The sequence below is a fragment of the Ambystoma mexicanum genome, chromosome 3p, assembly GCF_040938575.1.
Source record: "Ambystoma mexicanum isolate Mex_15411 chromosome 3p, UKY_AmexF1_1, whole genome shotgun sequence".
NCBI classification, from domain to species: domain Eukaryota; kingdom Metazoa; phylum Chordata; class Amphibia; order Caudata; family Ambystomatidae; genus Ambystoma; species Ambystoma mexicanum.
The window spans coordinates 294,226,713-294,249,517 of NC_090925.1; positions in this window are offsets into that span (position 1 = coordinate 294,226,713).

A 22,805-nucleotide genomic window follows, 5' to 3' on the forward strand; every position below is an offset into this window, starting at 1 on the left:
ATTTAATCAGTTGTCTCCTCATACATTCAATCGCCTCACCCTGTGGTATGCTAGTATACAAGGATTTAATATCCATGGTTACTAGCAGGTGTAATGCCGGGTCAAAGGGTAGGCCTTCGAAGGTTTGGATGGTATGGGTAGTGTCACATAAATATGTGGGGGTCAGGACACTCATGGGTTTTAGAAAAAAATGTATGAATTTACAAACTGGTTCAAGGGTAGATCCACACTCAGACACAATCGGCCGGCCTGGTGGGTTAACACTATTTTTGTGGATCTTAGGGAGGGCATAGATGGTAGGTACCCTCCCTTGGTTGTTGGTCAGGAATTCTAAACCAATAATCCAGTCTCTATCCCTGGCATAGCTGGCAGTCTCAATAATCTCACCTGAGATGTTTTTTGACGGATCTTGTCTTATTTTTATGTAGCTTGTTCCGTCAGCTAGGAGGTCGTTGACCATGAGTAAATATTGAGTTGGTGTCATCAGAACAATGCCACTGCCTTTGTCCGCTGGTTTAATAACCAGTGAGTGGTTTTTGGATAATTCAATGATTGCTCGGTTTTCCTCTCGCGATAGATTATGGTGGTAATTAAATTTTTCTTTTTTTAAGTTATGTAGATCTTTGAGGACACATTTCTCAAAGGTAATAATTTCAGGGGATACCTGATGGTCCTGGGGACAGAAAGTGGAGGGCACGTGAAGCCCTGAATCAGGGTCAATATCCTCGTAATCTTGATCCTCAAAGAAAACTTTTAATCGCAAGGTACAGAAAAATTTTGCACCTCCATCTCTGTATTAAACCAATCCGTTTGGTGTGTAGGGACATAGGAGAGTCCTTTGGAGATAGCTGATATTTGTATTGTGCAAAGGACAAACTTAGCCAGATTGAAAATAGGTATAGATGGTTCTTTTACCTGGTTCGTCTCCTGCGGCCTCGTGGATTGTGCATCATTGGTGGATATTGATTGAACCACAGGGGTCCCCAGCCGGGTAGCCCCATCATTCCACCTCCTCCTAGAAGAGGAGGGGGTGGTGGTTGTTGGCAATTGCCAAAGGGACATGATTGATTTTGATGGGGCTGGTCGTCTGACCCACTGCTGCTGTAGTTTGAGAAGGTAACGCATTTCTTCCTATATCTGCCTTGATTTTGTGAGGGTTGTTGGGTTTTTGCTGTTTTTCTAGCTTGGTCAGTGGTATAGGGAAAGATTAGATCGAAGTTGAATTCCTTGGTGTCTTTACTCAATGTTTTAGTTTTTTTAGAGACAGTTGCAGTCTTAAAGTCTGCAAAAAGTTTATTTGTTGCTAAAAGTTGCTCCCGAGCATCAGTAACTGCCAAATTATTGAGAAAACTCTGTACCTCCTTATCCAGTTCGTTTTGGATTTCTTTACTAATGCGTTGTGCCGTGGAGAGAGTCAGGACCATAAGGTCTCGGCTACATTTTATTGCAATGTGACTGAATGTGGATGTGTACTCTTTGTCACTGAGGAAAAGGCAGGGCTCGTTGCGTGCACGGGTCCGGCACAGGTATGGTTCAATGGGGACTTACAGGTGTATTCCGACCTTTGCGGGATAGGTAAGTCCCCACTGAAAATGCCATTCCCCATTCCCATTTGAGCCCCCATAGGGCTCAATGGGAATGGGGAGGGCGCTAATAACGGGCTTGTGACTTGCAAGCCCGTTCTTTGCGCCCTGGTCCTTTAATGGGTCCCGTCCACAACGGCTGGTCAGACCAGCCGTTAATGGTGGGACCCGCTAAGGGACCTTGTAGTAGGGCGATAAGGGATTACCGGCACCGGTCTATTTACCGGTGCCCAGTATCCCTTAACGCCCACCTTGGAATGAGGGCCATTGTCTCTTAATTGCTCTTGATCTGACCATCTTACCTCCTTATCAAACAGCATGCACCCATCTGGTCCTCGTGCACTTTCTCCTTCTTTCCCTTGGATGGCTTTCCTTTCTTCGTCTGATATATCAAGTCCCCAACTAGTATGGCTTTCATCCCTGTCATTTCTCTCGAAAGATAATGGTTCTCCGCTTGAAACTAAACGGGCTTCCTTCGCTGTGTTGTGATTGGGCAATTATAGATAGATCTTCTTTCCCCTGCTTCCCAATTCGCCTTTTTCCCTGATGTCTTGATAGACCTTATCAATTCTATCTCCAATACTTCCTATCTCTGGATACTCCTCTAGGACTATTCTGGATGATCCAGGTATTGCTTCCTTTAACGGAAGGAACTCCTGTAAGTTTATTCTAAGTGGTTCTGTTGTTGCTGCTTGTGATGAGAGAAACTTCTCTATGTGGCTCCACAGTATTACCGGAATCGGTTCCATGAGATCTTTCTGGATGCGATCAATGTTGCGTGCCCTCTGTCTCCTTTTTCACTCCATTTGTTTGTCTACTTCTCTTCGTTTCTTTGCTTCCCATCTAACGCTTTCCTCTTATTTTCTTTTCTCTTCCCTTCTCTTGTTTGCCCTATGCACTTCCTCAACTCTTCGTATTTGCATTCTTTTGTCTTGCAATTTTTGTTCTTCTTCCTCTTCCCTCTTCCTTTCCAACCGATCCTGTTCCTCAAGTGCTCTCTGCCTGTTATCATGCTTTCACTGTTCCTCGGCCCTGTCTTCCTTTCTTTGCTGCTCTTCCTGATACATCTGTTCTCGCCGCTGTCTGTTCTTTCTTTTATTCTCATCTTACCCTCAACCTTCTTTCTCGTTCCCTGTCTTTTTTTATCTTGTTTGACTTGATCTTCCCCTTGCCTCACCTCCTCTATACTATTCCCATCAAGTTTAAGCAATATCTGTCCACCCATCCATTCATTCTGTACAAGCGTTATCTCGTCAGCTTTATCTTTCTCTCCTTTCCATCGCTTGATCTCTCATTCTATCACTGTGCTTAAGTTCGATCATTCGCCCTTCTCTTCCTTGTTCTGCAAGGCTTCAAAGATTTCCTCCTTTCTTTTACTGTCTTCTGAACTATCTCCACTGCTATACGCAGGTGGTTCATACATCAAATTCAAATATGAGTGTGCTCCACACTTGCTGCTCAAAACCTCTATCTCTCAATATTTTCAATCTACTTTATGATCAACATGCTCCCTTGGTCGGCGCCGACAATGACCTAATGAGAATATGAACCTTTTATATCTATACAACACAGCCTTCCTCTGCCGTTTCTTCTCAATACTTCTTAAAACATAAAATTCACAGATAGTCGACTTTGCATACACATCATGACACCTTTATACACTTTAGCTCCTGAAATATTCTGGTGGGAGTTTAAATCAAGTCCTTTCACTGATCTATCTGTGTGTCGCCTATATTATCCACTTGGATTTTGTCTCAATTTTTTCTGCATTTCCTAAATGAGGACCACAGGGCTTCCAGGTGCTCTTCGCCTCACCATACCATTTCATCATATATTTTCTGATGTTCCTTCATCACACACTAAAAACCAACCCCCGTTACTTCCCACTATTGCAATTCCCTTTTTCCCCCACACTATTGCCAGTTTCTTGGTTTACTTACCATTCCCTTTTCAGCTTTAGGCCCTTGGTATCGTCTTACCTCCCGCAATCTGGCCACCTTCGCCTTCAGTACGCTTGGTCCCTTCAGAAACCTTGAGGGATTTCGTCAAAGAGGGACCCATCTCACCTTATCTTCTTCACTTGCAAGCTTTACTATGTTGCCCGCTCTCCACATGAAACTTTGTGTCCTTCCAGCTAAATGGCAGAGGGTGTCGGATAATCCGAAAGACTTGAGTCTATTCATTCGACAGACTTTTTATTTTTCAACCATCCGACCCGCTACCACTTGAAGACAGAGGTAGCGCTCTTACAGGAAGGATGGGGATGCAGAAATTACTCGAACATAAATAATAAGGTTGACTCAAGAAGTTGGCAAGGTTAATGCTGTTTTAATAACAATTCTCTAAAACAGGGAGTACAACGAACATCAGAAGATGTTGCAAAGCACGATCTCAATGCACTTTCATAAAAAGTATGCTTTTATACTAAAAAATCGTCATACGTGACAACATACTAAGTGTACAAATTTATGGGGGGTTGTGATAGGGTAACACAAAACATCTACATATACTTTCTATGGGGGTTGTAGCTGTGAATGGGTCTCTTTTGTCAGGTGGGCATCTAAGCCCTCCTCCAGTGCAAGTCATCTACATCATCATCAATTACATGATGATCCATTTGCTCTCAAACTATAGGGCTCTGGAGTAGGTGGCCCCCTATAATGTTTTGGCACACTTGTACCCTTCAGGAATATTGCACTCGCTAGTAGCACGCACGCTGGTACTCCGGGTGCTGTTGGGCTGGTCTTGACCATAGCTTCCCACCCAATTAGCCTGACATCCATCATCACTCTTACTGTATGCCAGTCAATTAGCCTTTGAACATGTCCTTGTAGTTCTTCTCAGCTCATGAGAATATTAGGGAGTATGGGAATACTTGCATCTGTTCGTCTCAAAGTCATTTGCTTTAGTCTATTCTCATCCTGGTCACATGTCTAGAGACCATGTTTTGAGCTCCAATTTATTGTTAGACGGTATTAACATGAACAAAACATGGCACTCATTGCCCTTCAGTTGTACCTTTGCAGACACTTGGTTCTTCACTTTCATTAATTATATCCTTTGCGTAGATGACCGGTTTTTGGGCTGCCCTGGCCTTTCTTGTCACTCAGCCAACTAAGCCGCCTTGATTCTCTCTGCTTCTTAGCTCCTGTTTATCAACTGTGACACACGTTCAGGCTTCTGTCCATGGAATCCCGTTTGCTATAAAACGACGTTGAACATCCAAAGTTCTTATGCTTCATATACCTTATTGTTTCTTATGCTTCACATACACCTTGGCGGCATCACCAGCAATCTATGTACTACGTATAGCTAGCTTCTTATGATCACTTAATCTACTTGCGTTATTGGCTCTGTACAATTGTAAAATGACGTGCTTTTTCATCCATGCTTTTCACACGTGTAATCTTCATTTTTGCACATGACACATTTACTTGAACTCTTTACTTCGTCATTATGTTCTATAAGTTCTCTTTATGCTTTCCGCTATCATCTCTTCTCCTCATGTCACTTTACATCACGTGACATCATCAATCTGCTCTTTCGTTCATTCTCTCTTGTTCTTCGGGCATCTTTCCCAGGCGGTTATCATCTCTTCGTGGATACATACAAAATGGCTCCCTCAATGGGTACTTTGCTTCAAAGCCTACTCATGTTATTGGCATCAGTACAGGTGTCACCCGTGTCACTATCTCTGGTTCCCAACATATAGGTAGAACTGGGGCTGGACTTCCGGTAGAGGCTTTTGGCTCCTCCTCTACACTTCCATCACTGCTTTATTGCCATGCTGCACTTCATCTGTAATATAACAATTCCTCCCCTCGGAGAAGTGCAACACTTCTTTTGGAGAAAAGAATATCAATCCAGAGGAGCACCACACATACACATGCTTTTCTGGATAAAAGATGCTCCTAACTCTGGTCAGGACAGTGATGCCACTGTTTTGCAGTTCATTCACAAATATGTGACTTGCGAAATCCCCTCAGAAAGCGCAGATAGTGAGGTACATGCACACATTTTGCGGTTTCAAAGACATAAATGTGGCAAATATTGTCGATGCAGATATAAAAACAAAGGCAAATACTACACCAAATGCCGCTTTGGTTTCCCTAGACTAGTTTCAGCAAAAGGACAAGGAAACAGCTTCATGTCTTCTGTTAGACACAGTGTGAAAGGCAATTTGCCTAAAACACATACTGCATTATGTGGGATATTGTGACCCATTCCAATGTGCCCCACTGCATCACTGTACTGAAATGGTGAAAGAAACAGCCCAAAATGACCACGCTGACTCCTGTGTGCTCAGAAATCTTCAAAACTGTGTTTGTTTCACAACCAGAAAAAGGATGCACACCCTGCCACACACAGTCAGGGGGGGTGAAAACAGAGTTCTCACTTCAGGAGCATGCCACTGGACTCTGCAACATGGAGCAGAGGAAAGAAGCAGCAGTACTTTGCTGAAAACCCAAAATGCCTCTTTAAAATGTCAGCTTTTCAACCATAAAAAGTGCTGTTTTGGCACTAGATCCATTCATTTCTACTGAATCATTGAGATTAAAAGGGCCCTGCAATGCCAAGGATCATCCAGTGTGGCTCAGAGGAACTGGGCCTCATTGAATGACAGCTCCTGGTAACAGTATCTTTGTAAATGCAAACCAGGGAATGTGTTTTCATTTTTCCACAGGAAAACGCGGCTAAAACTTTGCAACAAGTATCAGAATCAGCTGTGTAGAGAGAAACTCTAAACAAAGACATGATACATGTATCCAGGCTGCAAACAATCCCATCACTTAACGGAAGAACTAATTCTGACTAAAATGTGTATTTTCTGCAGATGAAAATCGGATTTAAAGAAATCAGTTTAATGTGCTTTTTCATGAATGAAGGGCAAAATCACCTGTTCTTAAAGTATGTTCTTGTGTAAAGGCTTAATTTTTTAAGAATGTCAAAAATTGTGTTAAAAATCCACCTATAAATTGTGTTAATTTTATATGTTTAAATGAAAGATTTAAAATGGTGAAACTTAAAGATAAACCCAGTCTGAGTTAATCAACTATATAACAAAAACAACCCTGCTATGGCAGTCCTTGGCCTGAGAAAGGTTGACACCTCCACTGCTGGCAGGAAAGGCTAATTGCTGCTGGGAGGCCTCGCATACTCATGACAAAGGGACTTCATTAGACATTCATCTGTGCCCCAGGCAAAGACAATAGCAGGCTCAGACACTCACACTGGCAGGAAAGGCTAATTGCTGCTGGGAGGCCTCGCATACTCATGACAAAGGGACTTCATTAGACATTCATCTGTGCCCCAGGCAAAGACAATAGCAGGCTCATTCAACTTCAAACGACTTGCCATTTGCTCACACTTGGGAAGAAAGAAAAAAAAACTGACATCTGACTTTTGGGTTTAAAATGCTTATTTTGCCCCTGAACTTCAAGACATTTAGCTTGGTAGCAATAATAAGAAAAAGAGTGAAAAGTAATTACATCTAAATCTGAATTTATACTATTCATTTGAAAACTTGGTACAATTTCTTACTGCCTAAGGAACAAAGTTATAGAGAATGACCAATTGTGCAGAAACTATTAATGTTGCAAACCTAACATTTTGTACACATGTCCAAGGGGTAATTGCGCATTTATGTACAGAATTGGGAAATGTTAGGCCAAAACTTTTATGGTTAAAATTGGTAAAATTCAACAGAAAGACTATACCAGGTCTCACCGACCTGAGAGTTGGATTGGAATGTGACCCACGAAATATGTAATTTATGTATCAGATTTTCTTAGGGGTCCCAATAACTATGGGAGGTTTCCAGATCATCTCATAAAACATAACACACCTTTCTGTCATCCATCCAGCAAAGAGCAAGGCGTGAACTGTGCTCTTGCCCAATCATAGCCTTGTCGGTGTGGGTAGTAAGTCTGTCCCTACCATAAACTTTGGTGATGTAATTTGGCATGATAAATAATGGAACCTCACAAACACTGATTCCTGACTCCATCCCGATTTCCGCGTGGCGCCCTGTTCCTGAATTCTCCATCTTGTTCCTGATTCCAGATTTCTTTGCAAAGCCAAGGCCTCTGTATTGCTGAACTCCTTTTTCAGCTAGGCCCAAATTCTGAAGCATCCCAAAACTTAAGGGAAGAATTTTGATCCAGTCTGGCTTGCTACCATTAATACTTGCCTGCTGAAACACGCCATCCCACTGATCTCCGATCTCCAGTAACCAGTGCAGTCCAGCACGGTCCATTCTCCAGTCTGAGGTGCCAGTCCAGGTGACCAGAACCGCCCCGCTGACCCAATACCGCCAGATGTTCCCTGTTGTTCTTTAGACCCGATCCGTGTGATGACCAGAAACCCTGACAGTCCAAAATCTTAAATTAAAGTGGACTGTAAGTATTAATAGGAATCATAGTAAACCATAGCATATTTTGCCTTGCCTTATCCTATCCCATTCTCTCAACCATCCTATCTTTACCTTAAAAACCTATAATATTGTCAGAACAATTCTTTCAACCCTATTTGTGATTCTTAGTGTTAGCACCAATCTTATCTCATTTTTGTTTACTAGACCATAAGCCATTAGTGATTTTGATTAAATAGAGTAATTCCCATAAAGAAAACGAGGTATCCGCTACATGAAGCGTTACAAGCGGCCGTGTAACTATGGAGATTCATGGGTGGCATTCACTTTTTCGTAGCCATTAATCTAGTTTAAGTAAAATCAACCTGTCATTTTAAAACCTATTTTCTGTGTTTCGCTGTTCTATTTTCTAAAAGCGCCTTTCATTCAACCTTGCATGTGGGTAAACTACTGTTTTGGGCCTAGGGTGTCGAAGCCAGACGGAAAACAAGGAACCACATGCATTTCCCAAAAGAGGACACCCCTGGGAATCCACAGAGGGATGCCTTACGCAAATTGCCCTGTTTTTATTAACCACAATCCCCGACAAAGTGTGATATTTGGTGGGGAAAAAACACAATGTTCCCTTTGTCTGGGGTTCTGGGTAATACATTCTGGGCTGCTTCGCGCAAGTCAAACCTCTGTGCATTCCCACGGGTGTCCTCATTTGGGAAATGCATGGGGTTCCCTGTTTTCCTTGTTGGCTTTGACACCCTAGGCCCAAATCTGTAGGTTGCCCACATGAACAAAATGTGCTGTGCCGAAAGGCTTGAGGTTACCAGTGGGTTACCCTTTTCCTTTTGCGCCCCGGTAGGTGCTCCCACACATGTGAAGTACCGTTTTCGTTGGGAAACCTGTGGGAACATAGGGAAATGGACATAGGGAAATGTCTCTGAAATTGGCTGGAAATTAAGACAATTCTCAGACATTTCGCTCTGGCCAGAATCTACCCTTTCCAACAACACCTCCCTCTTTCTCCGGCTTGAAATACAGCCGGAGATTGAGGGAGAGAAAGGTGAAGACTCACCTTCTATTTTCAGAACAGCAGCCCAAATTGGCTGTTGCGGTGAACATTACTTTCACTTTCACATCGGTGTGCTTTATGCACGCCGACGTGAAACTGAAGGTAATCCAGCCCCCTGGCAGTAAGGGGGACCTCCCCCTCACATATCCAGGGGGTTGGATTACTGTTTTGAGCGATCCCTCAAAACAGAGTGCCAAAAAGGACAAGCTATCTCGTCCTTGGCACCCTGGAGGGAATTCCAAGGATGAGATCCCTCGTCCTTGGTACTTAAGGGGTTAAGGTTCAAAGTGTTTACTGTTGCCCATACTAAAGCTTATGATTGTTGCCATCTTTCCCATGTTGTTCCCATATATGTTTATATTGGTTTAAGTAGGTTTGCCCACTTTTCATTGTTTTGCTCAGCCATTTTCGAATGTCATTTGTTTGGGGAGGGAAGGTTATCTTTAAATTCTGTTGATTGTTCTTTATTCCCGAATACCTGCTGCTCCCTTACATCTATGTAGAATTGCTTATTTGTGAGTTGAGAAATATGCAGGGGGAAATCTTAACTTAAGCGCTATCTTTCAAACAAGCCATAACTGTTCTTTTCTCTGTGTTTTATATTTTGTGTTGCTAAAAGTGAATTCAATTGTTTTACCTACTTTCTTATTTGTATTGTCTCCACATTGGTGATTGCTGCCCATATATTAAAACACATGTTTGATTTGAATTTTAAATAAATAAATGAATATTACCTTTACCAACCAGCCTGATTCCTGGTCCATTGTGACCTGGGGGTATTTTGAGAAGGGGGGTGATATGAGTCGTATATCACTCAGAATATTGAACCTACAGACACAATAAAATAAGTATTTAATTTGTGCATTGTATACTAGGCTGAGACCAGGGTGTATTGCCTGATTGAAATCCTTAACAGATTTGGGGGCTCGTGCCATGATTTTGAGTTCGAGTTACCACCCGTGACAGTCTAACACAGCAGACTAGCCTGCAGGTAGGGTCACCTTGCTGGGTTGGTGTACTGTGCTACACTGTACAAGCACCTCTCAAAACAAATACTCCAAAATTAGGCCTGTTTGTAAAAGTGAAAGTAAATCAACCCTGAAATAATTCATAAAGAAATTTATATTTCCAAAATGGTGATCCCAGTAGAAATCAATATGGCTAGGGAGCACCTCCTGCACAAACATTTTATGAGGGGTGAGTGGCCGGGAAATAATGAACATGTCTGGCTGCAGGAAATCAAAGAACAGTTAACTTCCATGGACTTGGATACATGGCAGGACAAGGGCCCATTACACCAAGCTCTTAGTGAATTGTACATGGCCCCAGAAGTTAAAGAGGAGCAGAGTAAAATTGGCAGAATAGCGGCCTACCTATACCTCTACATAGGAGTAATCCAGGAAAAGCACTCTGAAAACATAGTTCTGGCACAAAATCAAATGGAAGCACTAGAAAGAATCCAGACTGATCTAGACTCTGCAGGACAAAGGCTACAGAAGAGGCAAGAATTAGAGACAGAATCTAGACAGCATGTTACAAAATTAAAAGAAGACCTGGCTCTCCTACAGAAAGAGAATGCAGAGCAAGATACCCAAGTACTGGCACTGAAAGAGGAGTGTCAGGAAAGGGTTGACTCTCTGCAACAGAGTCAACAAAAGCTGGCACAACAATTACAGTTTAATAGAGCCTGCACAGAGCAGGTGGTTACCCTACAAAACCAAATAGAAACCTTGGAAGAGGAAAATAATAAATTCATTATTAAAGACCTCAACTCTCAAGAGGAATTTGAGGAGGAGCACCAGAAATCCAATGCATTCAAAAAACAGAGGGACGACCTGGCTGAACAAAGGGGCACCCTAAGTCAAGAGATGGACGCCTTGGGCCAGGAAGTAAGCCAATTAAAAACCAAGCTAGAGGGAAGGAAGCTGGCCCTCCAGGAGCTCAATGCATTAAAAACAGAATATGAGAAGCTACTAGAGCACACCAGATGGGTGGAGGATGCTCCCAAAAAGAACACCCAGACCAATGATGCTAAAACTCAGGAGGTCAGTCTCCTGCAGCACAAATTGGCCCAGTATTCCCAGGCCAGGCAGGAAGCACAGAGAGACATTGAGGCTCTCTGTGAAAAGAATGATGTGCTCCACCAACAGATAGCAATGCAAGAGCGGATCATTGAGACCAGTAAGGCCTTGATAGAGGAACAAAAGGCTCAGATATTTGCATATCACCAAGGTATAGGGGCTGAAAGAGAAAAGATAGAGAGGGACAGAGCAACCCCTGATCCTAACATCAGGACTCCTGTACTCAGGGACTCTAACCCCTTCAGTACCATGCACTCTGCCACCTTCATGTCCACTGGCACATATGAACAATGAGCCATGGGGATGATAGACTACAACAGAATTGGTAAGATGGGACTGACAGATCAGCGCCCCCCAGAAATTGATGGACGGCCGTCTCTGTACATATCCCTAAATGTTAGGGCTGACATCTCTGATCAGGAAGACTCCTATGAAGGGAGAGTCAGGGAACTGGATCCACAAAACTACCGCCTTCCAAAATATCAGTTTGTTAAATTTGGTGGGGAACTCCAGGAAATAAAGCCCAAAAAGAGTATCCTCAAGACATCTACCCAGCTAGGGCAGTGGTGGGTGGGGGGGGGTACTCCGCCAATCCTGGGAGCAGGGGAGAGTCAGAAGACTCTTCTGAGCACCACAGGCATAGAGAAACTAGGCCCCCACATTCTGCAAGCCCTTCTCAAGCTCGCAGAATCAGGGAGGGCCCAGAGGATCAGGAATCCACCTCCAGTAGTAGTGGCTCTGAGTCAGAGGACGAGTGGACTCGGGTGACTAAGATCAAAAAGGCAAACAAAATCAAGACAGCTATGCAGAAAGATCCCCTTAAGCAGATCAAGGCCATTATGAGTTTTATAACTCCCTATCACAAAAATTCTAAGTATTCGGTCTGGGAACACCTTGAATTATATGAACAGACGATGGACACTTTTCATCTGAAAGACAATCAGAATTGCATCCAGTATGTGAAATGGACATTCTCCCCTGAGTACTCCAGCTTATTTGCGGGACTGGAGGATCAGAACCACTCAAGATGGTCCACCTACAGGGCGGCCATCTTAAATCACTTCTCTGTCCATAGAAACCCCCTAGAGGCCCGCAAGGCAGCCTACAATCTGCAGTGTGGGGAAGAGCAGGCCCACAAGAATTTGTGCAGGAACTGAAATGTGCCTTTGCGCAGACCACCAGTAGGGTGTTCATCAACACCTTCCACCATGATACATCATGACTCAGCTGGTGAGGGACTTTCACGAGAAGAGATCCCTGAACTGGGTCATAGAACAGGCGACCTGTATTTATGAGGTGCAGAAACCTGTAGGTAACAAGAACACCAATAAAACCCCCAAACCAGCCAACACCCCTGCTGCTGCTAAGGTGGCAGAGGTGAAGGTTGCCCCCATTTTAGATCTGGAGATGGGGGAGGCCTAAAAATATTCCTGTACAGAATCCATCCAGCCAAAGAACCAGAAGGCCCTCGGGCCAATTCCAGACAGGTAGTCAAGGAGGTAATCCCACAAATGGGACCCCTAACTGCCCTGATTACATTAGCCCCCAATATAAGGGTAACAAACCCATCCTGGGGTATGTGTGGACTCCCTCAGCCCAAGGGGGGGGGATCCAACCAGGTAGGTAACAACCCAGGAAACCTCCCCCTAACTTTCCCAAGGAGGGCAGTAATCCCCAAATGCTGGGTTGAGTTTCTTTCCCCGGTACCCTCAAAACTTTGACCTACAAAACAACCCCCTTTTCTTTCCCCACTTTCCTGAGCCCAGACAGCCCAATCCGGGAGAGGGGAGGCCAAGGGGAGAGGGTTACCCAAACTATCCAAACCCAGGGTACCATGGGAAAAGGGATAGCTACCCTTCCCGTGAGTCACCAAGAATGGACCAGAGAACCCCGTACTAGACAGAGCGGGTGTCCCAACTGGAGCACCAGGTCCAGAACTTGTCCCAGGATTTGGGTCGCATGTTGAGGGCTCAGCAGAACCCTCAGATGAACATGGTGGCTCAGAACTCCACAAACCAAGGATCTCGTACTCCAGAACAATGCTGGGGAGAGAACACCGACAACTCACCGGTTCCAAAGGAGGAGGCACGGGGTTGGGGGTGTAAAGCCTTAGCTTAGAGGAAGCTTCATTCCCCACTTGTGAAAAGCCCCTGGAAACACAGGAACTGGAACCAAAATCTCCTGCCCCCGAAAGTCTGCAACCCAAGGAACAGAGGGCGGGTAGGAGAAATAAAGGACCTCAAAAGACCCATTTTGTGGAGGAGGTTAGTGTCTTCCAATTTGAAGGGGAGGGGTCCTCAGAGGACTCTGGGAAAAATACCTTCTCCTTCAGGGATGGGGGAACTCCTCCCAAAGAAAAATGGGTCCAGAGAAATCCTAATGAAGACTGGGTGAATGTGGGGACTGAGTAAGGATCGCCCATCATTGAACCCCAGAATGATAATCCAGAAAACCACCTTGCCCAAACCTATTCTGGGGACTGCCTCCAAAAACGGGTAGGCCCAGAATCAGAACCAGGGGAGCCCAAAACTTTCCCAATATCAAACTGCCATATGTCTCTTACAGATCCCCAAGCTCCCACACAGAATTATGCCCAAACCTATTCTGGTGACTGCCTCCAAAAGAGGGGGGGGCAGCCCAGGATCAGAGAAAGAAGGTTCACCAGCTACCCAAAGCCACTCTGATGACTGCCTCCAAAAAGGGGGGGCAGCCCAGAATCAGAAAGGGAGGAGCCAGAGACTCCTCGAATCCCTGAGTGTGAAATTTCCTGTTCAGATTCCCAAACTACCCAACTCCATTCAGGGGACCACCTCCTGGAAGGGGGGAAGCCCAGAACCAGTAGAAGAGGAACCCCAAACCTCACCAACCACTTCTGTTGACTGCCTCAAAAAGGGGGGGAGGTAGCCCAGAATCAGAAAAAGAGGAGCCCGTAAATCCCCAAATAGCGGTGTGTCAAAATTCTTTGTCAGATTCCCCAACTCCAACATCGACTCTTGACCCAACTATCCCGGTGTCGGAGTCAGAAATAAGGAAATTGACCACCCAGCTTACCAAGAATGCCCATTACCTTTGCCCATTGAAGGAGAAAGAAGGTAGATTCTACGCATGTATCCAAGTACAAGGGCAATGTGCAATTTCAGCACTGGTGGACACTGAATGCCAAGCAACTGTGCTGTCAAAGAGGACCTTTGAGCAGCTATATTCAGGAAGGGGGGAGAGATACCAAAGCCCTCTCACCCCTCTTCCTGGACAACTCCAGAACTTCGATGGGAAGGAAATTCTTGTTGAGGGATCTGCAGAGCTGGAAATTAAAATTGGGTGACACAAGATGAAGCTCCTGGTCATAGTCATGGCGTCAGAGGGAACCCCATGTCTATTAGGGAATGACATCCTCCATAGGTTGTCTCCCCTAACAGACTGTGTGAATAAGGTACTCTGGACCCAGGATCACAGGCCAATCAAATTAAAACAGAGTATCAACCATGTTAGTATAAATGCACATGCCACATGATTGAACAAAAACCAGACCAAATTAAGTTTTATCTTCAAAATAATGAAATATCCGACGTTACCATAATTGCCGTGGGACAACAAACTGGTGATGGGAACTCCTCCCCATTTTTGCAAATCAACCTTTCCTCCAGTCTCAAGTGGCATTCCACAGTGGAAGGAAATACTCTGAAATTCTACACTAATTCACAATCAGAACATCCCAATTCCATAGCCAAAATTGATAACAAACCAGCACCAAGTGTAGCTGGCATTCTGAAGAAGGGCAAACAGCTCCTCCTCCTGATTCAGTTAAATGACGGAAAGGAGTCTGTCCTCGCCCGAGTTGACTTGAATAGTGAATTAAGCTTCATCAGCAAAGTATTATTCAAGAAACTCCCATCCCGTCTGCTTAGCAGTTGTATGATAAACATTTCTAGCGGTGACAAAAGCATAGTTGTGTTCACATGTTCAAGGGGTAAATGCGCATATATGTACAGAATTGGGAAATGTTAGGCCAAATCTTTTATGGTTAAAATTGGCAAAATTCAACAGAAAGACTAAACCAGGTCCCACCGACTTGAGAGTTGGATTGGAATGTGACCCACGAAATATGAAATTTATATGTATCTGATTTGCTTAGGTGGCCTAACTACATCAATATGTATTGTTGGGTCGTGCGAGGTGTTCCTTCTGCCTTTTATATGGGCAGTCACTTCCTCAACCGGCTCGAGATTAATTTGAACCCCAGTTATTGCCAAGCCCGGCCCCAACTGGAGAGTAAATCTCAAGGTCCTGGCAAACCTAAAGAAAGCCTTCCGGTCAGCCCTAGTGCTACAGTAGGAAATGGAAGTTCAGAAATGGAGGAGAGACCATCATCCCAGGCCTCACCTACAGAATCTGCATCCCCAAAGGTGACTTGATAAAAGAATAGGCAGGTCCACATCAATCAGCTAAAGAGTTGCCACCCCAGGCATACTCTGCAGCAAATAGAGAACCCTCCAGAAAACCCAGTGGGAGAGAATTCTGAAGCATAGGATTATTTCAAATTGTCACTGAATGCATGTGTGGAATATTTCAAATTGTGACTGAATGCACGCGTATATCTGACTGCTGAAATCCCAATTGGAGGACAGTAGGGGGAAAATTATCATAACTGGGTTGTGTTCTATTTTGTAGATTGCATTGAGAATACCTAACAACCAAGGAGGACCTCCTCGAGGACCCGGAAGGAAAAACCCAAAGAAATCCGGAGTGTCGCTCCACACCCGAAAAGAAAGCCTGAGAGAAGGCGGGGGTATCGTTCCTATTCCAACCAGAGCCAGCGAGGAGAGCGTGTCGCATCATTCACTGATGGAAGAAGAACTTACACCTGCATAAACCTGTGTTTTCATGAAAAGAAAGAAAAATCCCACTTGCTCGACTTCCCCATGTCTGGAAGTCAAGCCAAAGTCATGGGGGGGTTTCTGTGGGATATATTGGCCCATTCCAATGTGCCCCACTGCATCACTGTATTGAAATGGTGAAAGAAACAGCCCCAAATGACTGTGTTGACTCCTGTGCACGCCAAAATCTTCCAAACTGTGTTTGTGTCACAACCAGAAGAAGGCTGCACATCCTCCCTGCCACACACAGTCGGGGGGGTTGAAAACAGAGTTCTCACTGCAGAAGCATGCCAGTGGGCTCTGCAACATTCAACATGAAGCAAAGGAAAGAAGCAGCAGTACTTTGCTCTAAACCCAAAATGCCTTTTTAAAATGTCAGCTTTTCAACCATAAAAAGTGCTGTTTTGGTGCTAGATCCATTAATTTCTACTGAATCATTGAGATTAAAAGGGCCCTGCAATGCCCAGGATCATCCAGTGTGGCTCAGAGGAACCAGGCCTCATTGAATGACACCTCCTGGCAACAGTATCTTTTTAAAATCAAACCAGGGAATGTGTTTTAATTTTTCCCTGGGAAAATGCAGCTAAAACTTTGCAACAAGTATCAGAATCAGCTGTGCAGAGAGAAACTCTAAACAAAGTCATGATACATGTATCCAGGCTGCAAACAATCCCATCACTCAAGGGAAGAACTAATGCTGACTAAAATGTGTATTTGCTGCAGATGAAAATCGGATTTAAAGAAATCAGTTTAATGTGCTTTTTCATGAATGAAGGGAAAAATCGCCTGTTCTTAAAGTATGTCCTTGTGTAAAGGCTTCATTTTTTAAGAATTTCAAAGGATTACTAGTGTTAAAAATCCACCTATAAATTATGTTTATTTTACATGTTTAAATTAAAGATTTAAAAGATAAACCCAGCCTGAGTCAATCAACTATATAAATAAAAACGGCTCTGACAGTCCTTGGCCTGAGAAAGGTTGACAACTCCACTGCTGGCAGGAAAGGTTCATTGCTGCTGGGAGGCCTCGCATACTCATGAAAATAGGACTTCATTAGACATTCATCTGTGCCCCAGGCGAAGACAATAGCAGGCTTGGACACTCACCCTTCCAGGGGAGGGGCAAGAAGCTCCACTCTCCATGGAGAGGCCCCTAATTCAACTTCAAAGACTTGCCATTTGCTCACACTTGGGAAGAAAGTAAAAAAAAAACCTGACATGTGACTTTTCGGTTTAAAATGCTTATTTTGCCGCTGAACTTTAAGACATTTAACTTGGCAGCGGTAATAAGAAAAATAGTAAAAAGTATATACATCTAAATCTGAATTTATACTATTAATTTGAAAACTTGGTAGAATTTCTTACTGTGTAAGGAACAGAAGTTATAAAGAATGACTAATTGCGCAGAAACTATTGATGTTGCAAACCTAACGTTGTGTACACATGTCCTAGCGATAATTACGCATATATGTACAGAATTGTGAAATGTTAGGCCATATCTGTTATGGTTTAAAATGGCAAAATTCAACAGAAAGACTAAACCAGGACCCACTGACTTGAGAGTTGGATTGGAATGTGACCCACGAGATATGTAATTTATGTATCTGATTTTCTTAGGGGGCATAACTACATAAATATGTATTTGTGGGAAAGGTACATTTTGGTCCCAATGACTATGGGAGGTTTCCAGGTCATCTCATAAAACATGACACATCTTTCTGTTAACCAACCAGCAAAGAGCAAGGTGGGAACTGTGCTCTTACCCAATTATAGCCTTGTGGGTGTGGGTAGTAAGTCTGTCCCTACCATAAACTTTGGTGATGTCATTTGGCTTAATAAATAAGGGAACCTCACAACACACAAACACACTGATTCCTGACTCAATCCTGATTTCCGCGTGGTGCCCTGTTCCTGAATTATCCATCTTGTTCCTGATCCCAGATTTCTTTGCAAAGCCAAGGCCTCTGCATTGCTGAACTCTTTTTCAGCTAGGCCCACATTCTGAAGCATCCCAAAACTTAAGGGAAGAATTTTGATCCAGTCTGGCTTGCTACCATTAATACTTGCCTGCTGAAACTCACCATCCCACTGATCTCCGTTCTTAGTAACCAGTACAGTCCAGTGCAGTCCAATCTCCAGTCTGAGGTGCCAGTCCAGGTGACCAGAACCGCCCCGCTGACTCAATTCCACCAGATGTTCCATGCTATTCTTTAGACCCGATCCGTGTGATGATCAGAAACCCTGACGGTCCAAAATCTTAAATTAAAGTGGACTGTAAGTTTTAATAGGAATCATAGTAAACCATAGCATATTTTGCCTTGCCTTGTCCTATCTCAATCTCTCAACCATCGTATCACTACCTTAAAAACCTGTAATATTGTCAAACCTTTCTTGCAACCCTATTTGTGATTCTTAGTGTTAGCACCGATCTTATCTCATTTTTGTTTACTAGACCATAAGCCATAAGTGATTTTGATTAAAATAAAGTAATTCCCGTAAAGAAAACAGGGTATCTGCCAGCCGTGTAACTGTGGAGATTCACGGGTGGCATTCTCTTTTTCTTAGACATTAATCTAGTTCAAGTAAAATCAACCTGTCAAAACCGATTTTCTGTGTTTTGCTGTTCTATTTTTCTAAAAACGCCTCTCATTCAACCTTGTATGACTTCCTCAATTTAAAACCTAGATACTTCATTTCAACTCTGAATCAAACATAAGACCTTTAGCTACATCCCACCACACTTATTTGTATTGTCACCAAATTGGTGATTGCTGCCCCATGTATTAAAACACATGTTTAATTTGAATTCTAAATAAATAAATAAATATCACTTTTACCAACCAGCCTGATTCCTGGTCTATTGTGACCTGGGGGTATTTTGAGAAGGGGTGTGATATGAGTGGTATATCAGTCAGAATATTGAACCTATAGACACAATAGAATAAGTATTTAATTTGCACACTGCATACTAGGCTGAGACCAAGAGGTATTGCCTGATTGAAATCCTTAACAATTAAATGAAGTAAAGTATCAAAGTTCATCAATGATTACAATGCAATCATTGCCCTTTTGTGAAATGCAAATATAGATGTGCAGTACATTGCAGATAAATCCACTGTTGTTGCATGATATGTCACAGCCTACTTAACCAAAGCTAAGAAAACTGAGCTAAAAGACCTCTGGGATGACATAGCATCTGACAAAAGGCTGTCACAAAAATTATACAGCTTTGGCATACAAGTGCACTCTCATAGAGAATGTGGTTACTACAAAGCTGCAGACCATTTAACAGACATAGCCTTATATGGGAAAACTGAAAACATAGTCTGGCTAAGCCTTGGTCCTGCTGCATCCAGAAAAAGAGTGCTCAACTCGTACAAAGACATAGAAAAAATCACCAAAAACGATCCCAACAGCCTGGACATTTTGAAAAACAATTTATTGAACACATACTACCCAAACAGGCGTACTGCTTTGGAAACCATGTGCCTATACCACATAGCCCAACATTTATTGTACAAGCATAATATTAAACCAGATGAGAAAAAAGGTAAATACATAGTCTAAACTTACCAAACCCAGCCTGGTTAATCATATGAAACTATCATTTAAAACTCCTCAACATACAAATCTTTACCACATGTCCCTACTCCAACTTTTTAAACCTTGGAGAGAAGAAGAAGATTTATTGGACACCCATTACTCCTATGAAGATGCTTTCAATGCAAGTGAAAGCAGTATAACAGATATGAATTTCAAGCAGTACAAAAACATGTTGGACAATGAACGCCAACAAGGGGAAGAAGTTCATGTTCAACTAAATGTAGACACTCCTGAGAGCAGTCAACCTTCCGTTACAGGAAGCCAAAAACCACTTGGAGAGCCACTCATAGTAAATGAAGCAGAATTAGCCAAGACTGAAGTAGAAAACACCATGTGTCAGTATGAGAAATCTGAAGAAAACGTTCTACTGAAATCACAACTCAATGATGAACAAAGTAGCATTTTCCTAGAAGTAACTAAAGAAAATGAACACAGTGTGCAGCGTGAAACTAAAACCTGTAGCTGTCAAAATTATAAACCTGTACTCCTGTATGTCAGTGGTGAAGCTGGTTCAGGCAAAACATTCTTAATAAAAATTATCAGCAGCATGTTCCTCCAAAAACTGATAAACAACAAGCTTTCTGCTGTTGTAACAGCCCTACAGATTTAGCTGCCTAAAACATAGGCGGTGTTACTTTACATCGATTGCTGCTCTTTCCAGTAGAACACCAAAACAAATTAGAGTATTGCAAACATTCAACAGAAGCTGCTATGCAGCTACATAGAATTCTGAAGCAAATGAAAATGTTCCTAATAGATGAGGTGAGCATGGTCTCCAACTAAATGTTGGCTATGATTCACCTCAGATTGCAAGATGTCCTTAAAATGAACAACGAAGAACTCTTTGGAGGAAAACACATTATTCTTTTCATAGATCTTCAATTCACACCCGTGAAAGGTGAACCTATTTTTAAAACCTTAGGACACAAACTGTGCGGTAACACACTTGGTAGCATAGAACATGTAAATCTCTGTCAATATTTCCAATACAGAGAACAAACTCAAAACATGCGTCAGTCTGCTGACCTCACATACGCTAACATTTTGAAAAGCATTCAGATTGGTGTTCTTTCTAAAGAAGCAGAGTGTATCTTAAATAGTAGACTCATCCATGAGCTATGCAGGCATAATACATCTGCTGTTGATGTCATGGAACAATTAACACACAAAAATGTGAAATGTATGAATGCCAACCCCAGCAAGTTGTGCACAATTCAATGAAACAATGTTGAAAAAAGAAATGCAACCAATAGTGCAAATTAACTCCACAGACAAACAGGAAGTGCACGGTATGACACAGGCCTATGTGTCAATTAGCCACAGCACAAATAAATAGCTTAGAAAACTCTATGTCCAACACAAATCGTTTGGAGAAAATGTTAACATTGTGTTAAAACTGTAGAGTAATGCTAAAACGTAACCTTGATGTGCAGCAATGTTTAGTTAATGGAACACTTGGTACAGTTGTTGGCTTCCAGACATATCCACGTGACAACAACATTCAGTTTGTCAACATCCACTTTGACAAACCTTCAGAAATTAAAAGGATTGGATGCTCAACAGCCTGATTCCTTCTTTTCAAAGACATTTATGTAGCAGAGAACAGTTTTCTCTGTCTTTTGCATATGCAGCCATTATTCAGAAATCACAAGGTATAACCATAGATCAGGCATTAATTGACATTGGCAGCACAGTCTTTCAAGAAGGTCTGAGTTACATAGCCCTGTCATGGCTATGTTCAATTGAAGGACTATTTCTAGTCAATTTTGATGCAAACAAAGTCAAGGCTGACATTCCTTGCATCGTAGAGTACAACAGACTACGTGCAATCAACACACCCCATCTTGACATGTACCCTGTTCCTCAAAAAGGAACATTTGTTAAAAGAAAATTAATGCAAACAGAACTAATAAGAGATCTCCCAACAGTACCACCAAAGAAATTGAAAACAGCTGCTACTCAAGTAGCACAACCACAAAAGGATGTAGTGAAAACACGACTGCACATCTAACAGTACAAAGAGAAGTATGTCTTCCAAAAAACAAGTGGAGCTCCAGCAAATGACCTAGACACAGAAGTGTCAGGTCCATTCACATTTTCCAACACAACTGGTGTAAATTGCTATGCAAATGTAGCCATCGATATTCTGTTCCAATTGCCACCAATTGTTCAAAACATTTTCTTCAATGAATCTAACTGCACCCATAATACTACAATGTCACTTGACAATAGTGGAAAACTTAAATCCGCCAGCAAGAATGTACGTGCTTCAAAAAATAACCTGCAACTGTGAAACTGTGAATAGTTAGAATGCGCCAACTGGTATCTAACTGCAACCATAATACTGCAATATTATTTCCCATTACTACAAAAGTTAAAATCCACCAGAAAAAATGAAAATTCTTCTGAAGATACCCTTCGACACTCAAAAAGTATCAACAGGCAGAATACGCCAACCGGTTTCTCAGTACACCCATAGAGTTGAAAAGTGAAAACGGATAAACAGTTTGAATACGCCAACTGGTATCTAACTGCAACCATACCACCACCACTTCCAAAATGCAAAACACATACACCATTTTAATTCCTCCTACTGTAACAATGCTTGTAACAGCAAAACCTTGTAGATGTGCACCTTAAACATTTCTATAAGTACTGCACACTTCAATGAAACATAGTGTGACACTTAACATCAAATAAATGTACTATGTTTTTTTTAATTGCACAGTAAACTTGTTTGAAGCATAGTACTCGTAATGTACTAATTATGGATTAATTAAACAGACAATAAAGCAAAGATTTCTCCTGCATTTCCACATGCAATAAACAAAATGTGTGCCCGCAATGGCACAATATTCAAAAGTGCTATTTCCACTTTAATGGTATTCTGTCACTGTCTTCCAAAAAGTATGCCTCTGGCCAGGCACCCAAGAGTCTAGGAGCTGGCCACAACCACCACAGCATAATACAGCCATGCACCCAAGAATCTGGCCAGTAGCCACAATCCACATCCACATTTAACCCTTCCCAATTTGAACACCATCTGCACATATTGAAGTAGCCCACCAACCCTATTTTTCCCCAATGCCCAGATCACCATAGCATGCAGACTCAACTCCCCTACTGGAGTAATCCCTCATGCAGTCACCAAATAAGCCCAAACAGGTTTCTGCGGCTGGCCTCCAAACAGTAGCTACTGCAATAGTTGAGGGTAAAGTCTTGGTTGCATGGC